Genomic DNA, 14,072 nt, shown 5'->3' with positions numbered 1-14,072 from the left:
CCCAGGTGCAGAGGCCTATTTCTGTTCAGGAATGTTGTGAATACTTTCAGATTTATATTAATTGCAATTCCTACCTCTACATTTATTTTTAATATATATAATTAGCACAACGTGGCCATGCAATGTTTTATATGTTTTTTTTTTAGTTTTTATTCCTATTAATTATATTTTCACTTGTTACCTCTGAATTATTGAATCAGACCTAGATGACATGAAATCTTCAGCAAAATTATAATTCAGATACTCCTTTAATTATTGATTATTCTCATTAATTTTCGATCATTTTATATATTTTCCCATAGTATTACATTAGAATTTAACAGATCATTCTCTCACATAACAGACAAATATTTGTGAAATTATGATACATTTCTGAATGTATTTTTACAATCTAAATATGCATATGTACAGAAAAACATTTAAAAAACAAGTAAATTGTGTTTTACTATATTTACAGTGATGTTATGTTATTTTACCTTTGACATGTAAAATCACAGTCTACTTATGTAAATTTAATGATATTCTAGAAAGACAGTACAAAACTGTAAAATATACAGTAAGATACTTTGACATTACTATTTTTTGGAACAGCCTGTAATCATGTTTCAGTTCAATAAACATACGTGTGGAATGTGTCATTTTATGTGGTGCTTAATTCACAAACCAAAACTAATAACTCTTAAGTAGAGAAATTCTACAAGAAACTATCAATTTTAAGATAGCAACATTTTTAAGGTGTAATAATATAAATTTATTTAGGTTACTTGGAGCATTTGGTTTTAGGGTACATTAAAAAAAGATTCCCTGGGCCTAATGGGATCAAAGTCGTGATGCAGTTTTAAAACGCACATCTCCTCAGACAACCTCCCGGGGCTCTCCTTGTGGGCTGTATTTATAACAGGTACATACATCTAATTGGGTTGTTTTAGCCTAAAGCTTGCTGTCACTGAAATATGGATGTGTTTGATATCATGCTAGTCTCTACACAGCCAACGAAGAGCTTACATGTTTGGGTATGAGCAGGATCAGCGACTCTGCTGCTGTTATCACTACATCATGTCTGCTGAGTTCCCCGGCCAGAGATTACTATCCTCAGGTCACTGCTTGTTTCTCGGCTTCTGTCCCTGCATTTTAAAAATGGTTACCATTTTAGGTGTAGCCACAAAAAAATATATACTAACATTATTTTTGATGTTTTTCTTTCAATCACTCGACTGCACAGCTATGTATCCACACATTCAGATTTTCAGAAGTGGCTGTATCTGTTATCTGAAGTTCAGCTCTTGGAGAAAGCGTTTCCTTTCCGCCTCATTCGAACAGGAAAACTGCCAAAGCTCCATCCATCAGATAAAAGATTTTGCTTCTTTCGTCTCTGGGTCAGTCACATGAGAGGAACGTTTTGCTCGGAGCATTTCTATGCAGTTGCCAGGCAGGCAGAGGTTTTTCAAGGCGGGCCCTGGGGACCAGATTATGACTAATGAGGTCCAAGTTAATGTGACCGGAGGAGGCAGCTGGTGAGAAACAGGCCCCATTTAAAATCTTTATCATAGGATCTCTCCACAGGCTAGACGGAGGGACAAACCAACGGGAAGTACATCACTGCCGACGCCAATCACGTCTACCACAAATGAGCTTATAAGGAAATCTTGGGGAAAAAAATGCTGAAATGTTCCGCAGTTGTGCGTACATGGTAAGGGTTATTTCTCTCGGCACACCTATCCTGCAAGAGGGGGATAGAGGATTGAGGCAGATGGTATTGTGGTTTCATTTACCTGATGAAGCTGCATACAGTACATCCAGGACACCTGTTCCCTGGTCCTTTGTGTCCCATTTTGTATGTGCACTTGTCTTTTAGCCAGATGATCCACAAGGGATGATGTTTTTATATTCAAAAACATGTAGAGACATGTTTGGCTCATTGTGTCATTGTAGTGAAACTTTTATGCTCGCTGTTAGATATGGTAAAATGGTAAATAGCCTGTATTCGCGAGGCTGCCGGACACTGGTGCCACCGGGCCAGATATATAAAATTAATGTCAAAAAAAAAAAATCTAATCATAGCTTTGAATTAAATATTCTTGCAATTATAGTTTTCCAGTGTGACTTTGATCCCCTGTGTACAGCTTTAGTGTGCCCCTTCCTGCTGCTTTATTGAAACCCCTTGTTTGTCGTGGCTGGCAAAACATAAATCAGTGATCAGTAATTGTTTTGTGGTTCTGTGGCCAAAAATCAATTAAAACACCTCCCCAGCAATAATTTCCTCCGCTGACTTAAACACAAGCTCCCTCTAGGTTAGTCATCAGGCCTAATTGAGACCTGGGGAACTCCACTGAAGGATGATTTCATTTTTAGCTGCTTTGGAGTTGTTTTACAGTAAATTCCCTGTCTGGTCACTAAGATGTCATTCATGCATTAGCCCAAACTGAAAAGAGTTGACATATTCCTTTAGTCAGATACTATTTGTCCAGTTAGTGATTATTACAACTTTCACTTGAAGCACCAGGCTGCTTTTCTACTCCTTGAATGAGATCTTCACAGTGCCCAGGTGAGAGCAGCAGGTGTGGGGAATAATCGGAGACCCACCCAGTATGCCACGGGCCCTATTCTCACTGAGCCTAAGCTGTCGTCCATTGTTTCAGGCTTGCTGAAGAGGAGCAGAGAAACAGGACAATTATGACATTATGGCTGGGTGGCTGAGCAGCAGTCCCAGCTGGTGGGAAACAGAAGGGAGGAATGGGCAACCAGAGAGCAACTGTTCCCACAGGAAAGCAATCCACCACATGGAAAGACTATGTTCTTCATTTGTGGGTGATGATGGATGCTTGACTAGAGCTGTAATGATCTGATCCAATTCAGCTCAAGATTCGAACGCAGACGAACTTGTTTTGTGTGTGTGGTTTTTTTTGTTTTTTTTATATTCACAACCATTAACTATAACTTACACAAATAAATATCAGGCACGGTGTCAGCACTCGTCATCGGGGCTCATCCTCAGTACGTATATTTTTGCAGTTAATGGATGACATTTATTAAACTCTTATTTGCTGACAGATGACTAAGTATGCTCATGCCTCAGCCAATTTAGGACTGTAGTCTCATTTAGCTGTTGGGTTTGACTTCTGTCAACCAATGGAGACTGACATAAGTGAGCAACATATAAAACAAAGGCAAAAAAATAAGGATGGATAAACTGGATGGATGGATGGACAGAAAACCAAAAATATTAAGGCAACATAATTCAATAGATTTTTGAGCTTCTGAACTTTTTACTGTTTTTATTGACTTGAGTTACAGTAAGCCCTGTGCAGTTAACAATGAAATATTTGGTTTGGCAAAGATTTTTAATACCAGACATTCTTCTTGATTGAGGCTCTCATTTATATGGGCTTTGGAGGGGCACTGAAAACACACTAGCTTGCAGTTCACACTCATGAAAATGAAGGGGACACAGCTGAAAGTTGTAAAGGCAAATTTGTATGTTAATTTTTAAAGACTGTGAGAATTTCTGTGTTTGCTGAGGCTATTGAAGCTAGAATTTTATTGTTAGTCCCACAGGAATACTGTTAGCTGAATAAGAAAAATAAAGCAAAGTCCACAACAGCAATCACGTGTTTGGTTTTCTCCATGTTTCGGTTCTTTGTTTTTTTTTGTTTTAAGGGTGTGGGATCATTTTAGTGAAACACAGTTGCATCATACAACAATGCATGATGATCATTCCAGTACTGCAATAATCAAAGCTCACATTGTTGCAATGAAACTGATATAATAAAATGATTTACCGGTATGTGGTTTTTTTAGTAACTTTTTCTAGAACCTTAAATTATGAAAATGATTTGTGTGCTTATAGTAGGCCTACAAGGTCCCTAATTGGTTGTTCCATATCCACTTGAGAAGTAAAAGATTAACTAAATTAGGGTCAATCTCTTTCTAAATGTAGTACACATGTTGCCCCAAATAAAAATGGCAAGGACTGATTCCGTTTTTATTCTGCTTATATTCTTATTATACAGCAATTAATACACAATTTGATTTAATTAAAAGTAGGATTGACACATAATTACACATAAATTCTGTTAAATGTGTGTTAAAATGTGTTACAAGTGCGACAGTGCATTTATTTTTAGGTTATTGTTAATATATTTCTTCTAAGAGTGCTCCATCATCTTATAAAGACCTTTACATGTACTGCTGCTTCAGAGATGGCATAATATGAAATATGAAATATGCTTTACCTTTGCTGGAAATTATGCACTTGTTGATCACTGTAGGCTCTCTCATTAGAGACACATACAAATGACCATCGCGCTGTCTACGTTTTTAACCAATCAAGAGCTTTTGCCTATTTAGTAATAAGCTCATTTATGCCTTTTGACTGTTAATCATTTTTGTGTAACATTAACATTAACATTAACATTAACATTGATTTAAACAGTCTAATTTCTTTTAGTGTACTACTTTTTAAAAATAGTTTAGATTTATTGATGGCACCCGCTCATGTAATATCTAAGCTGCATTCCTGTTTAGTTACGCTACTTCCAGGTGCTTTTGTCTCTCGCATCATTGCCCTATCCCCTAAACCTGACCACTTTTGACTTCAAAGCAAAGGTGTGTTGTTCCCTCTCCACACTAAGGAGAGTGTCATGGGAGAATGACCCGGCGAGAGGCTGATCAAGCCCCAGGACAATGTGGAGTCACCTGAGAGGAGAGGTCATAGCATTCCACTGTAAAGGCTGAGTGGCCCTACGATGCTAAGACAAGAAGTCATCATATGCCTGAGAGAAAGAACCTGTTTCACAGTCTCAGCTACAGACCTTGCAGCACACAACATACCACGAGAACAAATCCGGTGACTCTTTCCTGACTATAAAAAAACGATTTAACCAGTGAAATCTTCTTCACTAGACGTCGACTTACAGTTCTGCATAAAATGTAAGCTTTAAAATATAATAATGGTCACTTGGTGCCATTATACTGTTATTATAGTATTCCTACTTTAATCTCTGCATTTCACTTGGGCTGCAATAACAATCTTTTATCCTAAACATTTACGTCAGGGTGCTTGCGGTCCTTTTTAAGGGTCAGCATGTCTGCCCTCTGTGCTGTCCAGTTGCATACCTGAACTCACACAGTCAGTAATAAAGTAAGACCTCCTTTGATCTGATGTCCCACCCAGAGGCTTCTCCCTCCACGTAGACAATACTCTAATTCATTACTGAACCTGCCTCTTCAAAGCTGAACCACTCTGCACTGGGAAACCTTAAACTTAGGCCCCCAGATAGGCTCCTGAAACCCCCCCAGGTAGTGAGGTGGTGGCTGGGCGAGTCCACGTAAGTCATGGCAGCCTGCACATATCTCCTCAGCCCTGCAGCACCACACCTATCCCCCTCAGGTGATGGGTGGATTATTGGGCATTGGTATTTCAGCATTTTTTGGTCCAGCTACAAACACGCCCACCGAGCGTGGGAAAATGTCACCATCATTTTTATGCGAATTCCTGTCAGATTGTTTCAGTTAAGCGAGTTTTATATTTCTGGAACGCGATTACATAAGATTTGAACTATGCTTCACTTTTGATCTCAGGACAGGATATTTGAAAAAAAAATAGTGTAAGATGACCTGTACAAAACATTAAAACGTGATGGTACAGGAAGAAGTTTGCATTCTTTACTGTTTTATCATATGTCTTGAAACTATCAGCTTACACTGAGACAGGTTTGTTGTTGCTGTGTAATCCCTTGTTGTGGGTTCAAATGGATGGCTGCTTGGGCACTTAGAAGCTCATTTAGCCACTTGAGGAAAACAGAAGTAGTTTGACTTGTTCATTAGGGTGACAGTTATGTTTGTGTTTCTCTCTGATCTGCAAAAAATTCCTATTCCCCAGGATTTTGGGGGTGTTTTTTGCCTTTATTTGATCCAACAGTGAAGATTTTTCAGACAGGGAGACAGAGTGGGGCAAGACATGCAGGAAAAGGACCCTGGCCCAGTCTACTGTATTGAGCCTTGTGGCATATGGTCACCTGTCCAACAAGGTGAGCTAAACATAATATAAGCGAATCATAAAACATCAAAGCTTTAAAACTAAATGTGGAAAAGTATGCCAAGTTGAATTCAGAAATATAGGGATACGCTTACACTACTACTAAAGTTAAACACAGTATTATTTAATTACATGGTCTTACATAACTTGATATGGTAAAGAGGAGATTTCCCCTTGGGTGCTAAGAAGTTGAAAGTGTCAGAAAAACCTGCGGCATCTCATTTTTCTTCTTCTCTGCCCCTGTTTACCCACTAACTTGCCAAGTCTGATGTCAGCCTTCTGCACACAGGGTCCCCAGGTGAGTGTACAGTTTCTGTTTTGACACCCGTTCCTAATTACACATGTAAATGATTGATCACCTGGACTCGGCGTGGGCCGCACTGATGGAAGTCCCTGTTGCACGATGGCTCTGCAATTCTTTTTGTCAGCGTTCAGGACAGTCTCTTTTGCTGGGAGCAGTGGAAACAGATACCTGCAACTGCCCGCGAGAGCTGGGAGATTAAGTTCTGAGCAAGCCACCATTTGGACCAAATCGTCTCCCTGTTAACGGTCCTTGAGGAGCAAGTTGCACAGGTGCGGCTGGATATCTATGGCTCTTTGTTTGGTCTAATCCCACACAACTTAAACCAAGATTTGTCGCCTGCCCCTTTAAGCTGACTCCGTGACACCTGAGGGGCCTGGCCACTGAAAGCAGAGCTCAGCTACTTTTGTGATATGTGATTTGGCTAATTGATTTTGGAGTGGCCAGTCTGAGTGCCCAGAGGGAGGGGGGGGCACAAAGATGTACTGTGATAGAAGCAGAGGCTGCTTCCTTTATGTGTAACAGGTGGTGAAATTAACCTGTGTCTACATTAGCTCTCTCCTTTCAATTGCAAGATGCTAAATACAAAATGCAGATGCTTGAACTCATATCATTAAGAAAATAAACAGTGGACCGAAGCCAGAAAGCGTGTAATGCTTTTACAGATGCGGTGAGAGCCTCTTGCTTCCCTCCTCTGCCCGGCAACAGCTGTGGATTTGTCTGGTGCTTTGACTCAGGTATGGAGCCAATCTGAGGGCCAGGAGGGTTTTAACCCCAATCTTCTCCTCCCTCGTCTCACAGCCTGGCACACATGGGCCTCGCAGCTGCACTTCCCATTGATCTACCAGGGGATGCTGGGATAGCTGGCTGGAGGGAGATAGATTGGAGGGGAAATGGCTTAATTGTCCTCACTCTCTCTGCTGGAATGCAAATAGCCCACGAAACTGGCCTCCACTGCGAGGTGAGCCGAAAGTGGAGAAACCAAGGTCCCGCTTATTGTGGCGAATCGGTAAAAACACATAATAAAAGCCAAAAATCACATCCAGGCTACTTTCAGTCCTGGCTGTCAGAGCTGCATCAGACAGTAGATTTCCATTCTCCAAACTTTATGCTGTCTCCCCTTTGTTTTTGTCCAATACAGCAACATTTCATAATCACTTCAATGCCACTGCCGCTCGTCACACAGAGCCCAAACAGACAGGCAGGTGAAGGGTCACGATGAGTCACAGAGAATCGGTGAGGGATGAAAAGAGTTAAATGCTGGGGCATATGTATCCTGTCTGTCTTTGATCTCTGCCTCAGGTAGCTCTTTCACAGCCATCACTCTTAGCCAGGAGCTGATGGAAGGCTGCTCCCTGTGAGGACGGACTTGCTCAGACTGAGACTGTCTCCTTGCCGTGACAGAGGAATGGCATGACATGTCAGGCATCTACACAAAAACTACACGCAAACAAAACCCTCAGTGGATTTCTGTGTTTATCTTTCTACTTGATTTGATTGTGTTCTCCTTTTTAGAACTTTTTTCCCTTTTTTTTTTTAATTATCAAATTAAACCGGTGGTATAAGGATGCAGGGAGGGAGGGAGCGGAGAAGGCGTGTTTTGGTGAGGTTCAAAGATAAAACGAGACAGTCTCGAAGGCTTTGATGTTTCTTGGCAGGCTTTAGGCGGCCACTGACAATCTGATGATCTGGGAGCGCAGGCCTTTTTTTTTTTTTTTGAGACCGTGCCCCATCCTGGCCCCAGTCGTCTAGCCCTGCAGTTACAAACGCTTTAATGTGACAAGGTTAAACACCTGAAGTACTGCAGCAAAATGTCACAATGAAACCAAGGTCAGGGGAGCAACTTTAATCTTGGGATAGCTTTCTAGTTGAACAGTCTGCTCATTTATTTATGACAGTTTAAAGCATAAAGAGTCCTCTTCATTCGTCAATTTATTCTCAAGGAAAATCATCAGTGTCAAATCTGCTTTAATCAATATCTTCATATTGAGACTTGATCATCACAGGACTACTGAACTGAACTGAAGGGTGCTGCCTGCTTGTTGTGACAACCCTACGGAGAATTATCTCCAGATGTCGCTCTCAGCTCTGTTAAGATTTATAACCTTCTTAAACTCACTTTGTTGGTTTTCAGGAACAAAATTTATTGTTTTGGTTCACTCCCACTGTTGTAGTCTGTATGCATGTCAAGGATTTAGCAGCTACAGAATCAGGCACAGGAGCTGGTAGTTGAAAACAGAATTAAAAGTATGGATAATTTATATGTTTATATATTTCTGTATACTTTATGTAGGATATTATTCTTACATGCTGTGCTGTATAATTATAGATTTTTTTCTGAGCTTTATCACAGTTGTTGTTTCATAATAACCTAAACAGGAGGAAAGAGAATTTGTCATTGTCCAGCTTATACTGGTTTCTGTCATAGTGGCACCTTGGCATAATATATTTGTCATGTGACCAACATTTTTTTCCTTATTGGTAGAAGTTTGTACTCGACATCCTTTTGCAAAAAATAAGTACCCCCCATGATTCGTTAGCTTGTAGCAGCACCTTTAGCAGCAATAACTTGGTAACTTGAAGCCATTGTTTTCCATATGACTTTATGACTCCCTCGCATTGCTGTGGAGGAATTTTGGAGGAAGTCTTTCTGTAATCGTACCGTCACAAACTTTAACATCTAACACGCTAACGGAGCCCTGTAGAGTCTGACATGTAGCTCTTAAGGGATCAGAACTATCAAAGCCTCTGCTTTTATAAAGGTGCTCAGTTAATAAAGTGCATTTGATTAGCAGCACCCACCTGCTCCTTAACCTCTAAATTCCTATGAAAGCAGTAAAGGTACAGGATAGAATCTGTACTGTACACATCATTGTTCCTATTTTATATGTACACTGTACTGATTTTTTTTCTTTTATTTTCTTTTTAAATTTAAAAAGGAGCACATGATACTTCCAAGGTGCATTTCTTAATATCAATTTGCCAAGCTTTTCTCCGAGAGATGTTGTCATTTGATAGGCAGCCCAGTAGAGGCAGGGTGCTGCAGGGGCATTGTGTCTTGTTGTAGGTCACAATGGAACTTAACACTTGACAGAGCCAGGGCTTGTTGTCAGGAGCTAAACTTGATCCAGTCAAGTTGTTCCCAGTGAAGAGGTATAAAGAAAGGGCTTTGACCTCACGGCTGTGAAAGATCTATATGGGGCCAAATATTAATTCCCTTATTAAAGGATAGTCATACATAATAGGCGATCTGCTGTAGGTGTTTCTGCTTTACTGGAAACTTGTTTTGACACTTAGTTTACATGTTCCTTGTCAGAAATTCTCACAAGATCCTCGTCGATGGGAGATAAAGGTTACAGCCGTGTCTCTCAACCTGGAGCCGATGCCCGTGTGATCCATTCTGCTGCTCAGACAGGCGTCCCATCCTCCACGGTTTGTCATCCCCGTCACCTCTGGCATTTCAAACCGATGCTTGTCTTGCACACAGTTGCCCTGCAGACCACAAAAGGAGTTCAAGTTACCAGAGGGGCAGGTAATTTCAGATGGATAATCCTTGGACCTGGTAAACCGGTCTTTAACAGGACCTAGTGTCTAAACCTGGCAACCCTGAGCCCTGTGTCATTGTATGTTGATCGGGTATGCATCTGTGATTCCCCCTAGGGAAATCATCGCCCAGTGTTTTTATCATTTCTACCTCCCATCACCTCATCTGCTCTGGACTGAGAGAAAAGGTGTTTTGCTTTTTTTATTGTGATGCTGTGCACATTTTAATTTCTTACTTGTCTAAACATATGCAGCTTGTTAAACCTGTGGGCCTTTGTAGTGACTTAATGAGTGCTGTGAATCTTTTTATTGTTTAAGAAGGAGATTTATGGCCTGAAGATGTTCTCTGTCAAAATCAGTGTTGATAAAAAATAATATTAATTAAAAATACTGCTTGAATCTAGCATCACGTGTCTTCAGAAATGTTGTAAAGGCCTGTGATGCCATCCCATCAGCCGTTTCTGACCTCAGTTAAACTCATGTGCCATGTCAGCCACCCAGCCACGCAGGATTTTCTCTCTTTCTCTGGAGCCGCTGCCACCCTCCTGTCGCCTCCACTGATCCATGCCAGCTTCAAGTTTTTGTTGTTCTGCCTGCCTCCCTTGGTACTGGGGGCAAGATTTACAGTGGAAAAATATAGCATTTTTTTTCCCCCATGTTGAGCTGGTGAGTCTGGAATGTGTTTTTGGGCAAGATTTTGCGAGGAGTGTGAAAAAACAACAGAGCTGTAAACACCGAGGGTAGACCCAGACTGGCTTCTTTGTTCCAGATGTGGAGCAGGCCTGGAGATGTACCTCTATACACTCCCACTGCCTGTCCATCAGCTGGGCTCTCACTGTATCCATGCGGACAGGTTAGTGCCTGCTGACACAGTGGCATTTTCATGGAGAGATAAGTGCGTGCACTGGTCACGGTGTGCGCCCACAGTCAGAATAATACCAACTGGGTATTTGGAGCCGCCACTAAACCAGAGAAGAAGGCTGGAAGAAAGAAAGAAAAATCAGCAATGCATAATTTACCCATATGCCAAATGCAAATGAAGCCATTTAAATCAGATGCCCCGTGTGCCATCAAGCTCAGGCTGCACTAGAATGGTTCATCCTGCATATTGCGGCTAACGGTTTCCTGAAGGATTTTTATTTATATCTTTTTCTTTTTTCTTTTCTTTCTTTTTTGTACAGAGTTGCCTAGACATCTGTATTTAACCAGTCAGTTTTAAGTTTAAGTTTAACCGTGAGCGGCAGTGGGCGATGCTGCTGTCATCTGCTGTCTGGCAACAATTATGCCAGTGATGAATTTAGTGCTTAAGATTGGAAAACCAGGCACATTCCGGCATTTCCCACGCAACAATATTCACTTCGAGTCACTTTAGCTTTTAGATTTAATTGTACGTGTGTCTTTTTCCTCTGAGCTATTCAGGCTATCTACCCATTTTCTCTATGTCCTGTGTCCCCTTTTCTCGTTTCGTCTTTATTTTGGTGCCGAATTTTGACAGATAGCTCAATAAATGGGTCGGATTAAAATCTAAAAAACAATTTAAATTTTGTAATTGCACAAAAATGCGTCATAAGAACTATAACTGGTATAATAATGTATATTTGGACCTTGGGCTATTTTAGTCTGAATATTTCGCAAAGAATTCATCAAGAAAAAGCTCGTTTCTCCCTGCATTTTAATTATTTGAAGATGCTGAATAGTCATATTAGCATTTTTCTTTTTCCATTTTATTGATTGCTAGCACACTGGCATCTTTAATTATTTATTTATTTATTGGCTCCAAAACTTTTTTTAGTAAAAAAAAATAAAATAAAATGTGAAAACAGAATAGAATTAATTTAATTAAATTGCAAATAATAATAGCTAGACTGCAGACACGAACTTTTTCACAAAACTACCTTATTAAACAAAACTTATTGAAAATTATATATTTACGAACGAAAACATGTTGAATTTAAGGAGGAAAGAAATATTTGTATTTGAATTTAAAACAAAAAAACCTTAGTTTTATTATTCGAAAATGAGGAGATTATTAAAAAAAGTATCATGAACTTGAAGTGGTGAGTGGTGAGCTGTTCTGTTGTGAAATTATAAATAACATTTAAATTAATGAGCGGTGGGGGAAACATGAAACCGCAGTCCGTCTTCTCTGTGGTTCGACTGGCAAAAACAAATTTCATGAGGAAATTGCGTGATGAAAAAAATAATCCAATGAGCAGGTGTTTTATTTTTAGTCAGAGGAACCAGTGAGTACACATTAGATCTGTGTGTACCCGGCACTGGAATGATGCTGATCATGTGACACAGCTGAACTCTGTGGGCCCTCACAGGCTGCCAGCAAAGGCACGGCACTTAAGGAATGAGGATCCGGCCGGTGCAGATATGAGTGTTTCTGTGTGATGACTTCGCCTGGAGGTGAGATTAAGGCTGTTCATCCTCAGCTCCACTCTGGAACCTTCTCTCTTCTCTACTTCTTTCGTTATTTTCTTTTTTCCTGGGGCAAAGAACAGTCAGAAAAATGTCAGGCCTATTGTCTGCACAGATGAAACACAGCCGCCTCGTTCGGACACATTCTTATGTTTTATTTTTTTATTTTTTACCGGCAAACTAGGAAGCTTTCTTCAATCTTAACACCTAAAATACGAAAGCATGCACATATGCGACATAGATATTCCTCAATCTCACAAAATAATTTAAGAAAATCCTGGGATGTTGTTTCTGATCCATTCCTAGTTGGATAATTGTGTCAAAGCACGCCTCGGCTTCAGAGCCATCAGGCTGTGCCGCTTAAATTGGACATGTGGGTCTTTATTCGGGTCTATTATGTGCTGAGTTGAGCCTGTGATAATAAATGCTTGCATCCACTTCTCGGGGTGTGCGGGGGTCATGGACTGTCATCCTGTATCTGGGCCTCGGCTCAGCTCCAGCAGCACAGGGTTACTTGTAGAACAAGACGTGCCACAGTGGGGAAGATCACAGTGGCGGCAGTTGCCTGGGAGTGTGTGTTTTTTCTGGTGTGTACACAAAGAACACTGTCACTCTGCATTAGAGATGGACAAACTCGATCGGTTTGCGTGCTTGTGTGTGTTTAAGAGAGAGAGAGAGAGAGAGAGAGAGAGAGAGAGAGAGAGAGAGAGAGAGAACACCTATGTCAAACACACCTCTGCAGATTTGACGCTCATGCGCATTGTGCAGCACAGTAAGACGCCAGTAAGTCTGGGCTGCATTCAGGAGTGTGACTATTTCTAACATCATCCCTGTGCGTGTATTAATAGAGCAACGTCCATCCCTGCCCTATGACTGCAGGGCCCGCCTTTGTTCTTTACCGGTAATACAGGCATAATTACAAACCTTAAAGAGCCTCCTCACCTTGCTTCCTCCCTTCCCTTAGCTCTGACACACATCCAGGAAGTGCCTAAGACCAGAGCTGTGTCTGTATACAGGCCATGCCTTCAAAGAATTAAACTGAGGCCGTGCGTTGTGCGGTGCGCAATGGTGTTTTAAGCCGTGAAAGCAACACCTGTTCCAAAAGTCACATCAGTTCCCTCCAACTCCAATCTCCACGCTGCAGTAACACAATAATGTTGCAGTAAAACGCCAATGGACGTAACACCTCTAATTTCCCAGAGACCATTTCCATTTACAACTCTTATGTGTGAAGCCAGTGTCGCCCACAATATGAAACTGGCCTCACTGCCGATTTTTTTCTTCTTCGTTTATTGTGACTGAAATTTGACTGTGATAATAATTTGTGGCTTTGTTCTGGCTGGCTGCATGGTTGAGGCCTGTGGGGAGATTTGGGAAGCAGTCCAGCCCCCAGCAGGCCCTTTAATGCCGCTGGATTCCCAGTAGTTTCAGGCAGGGTAGGGACATGACCAAAATGACGGGGTTGGACAGCAGCGCAGCACCACACTCAACCCACCAAACACTCTGTTTATAATTTCGCTGCAGCTTATATGTGATTTATCTGAGATCTGTATCAAACTGTGTTGTAAAACGTGGTTTTATTGAAAGCAAAAGCCTCGGTAGCCGCAGTAGCTTTCTCGTAGTAGTCGATTGAGACTGCAGCTCCAGACTGAAACAGGCATGCCTGAAAATATAGAAACAGTTATTACTACTTTGGGCCTCTTGCCACAGTTGTCTCTCCATCTGCATCCACGAGCACCTTCTAGATTTTGCTGACCACGCAGTTGC

The sequence above is a fragment of the Astatotilapia calliptera genome, chromosome 8 (assembly GCF_964374335.1).
Source record: "Astatotilapia calliptera chromosome 8, fAstCal68.1, whole genome shotgun sequence".
In the NCBI taxonomy this organism is placed as follows: Eukaryota; Metazoa; Chordata; class Actinopteri; order Cichliformes; family Cichlidae; genus Astatotilapia; species Astatotilapia calliptera.
The sequence above is the reverse complement of the archived record's forward strand: the minus strand, read 5'-3'. Positions refer to the sequence as shown.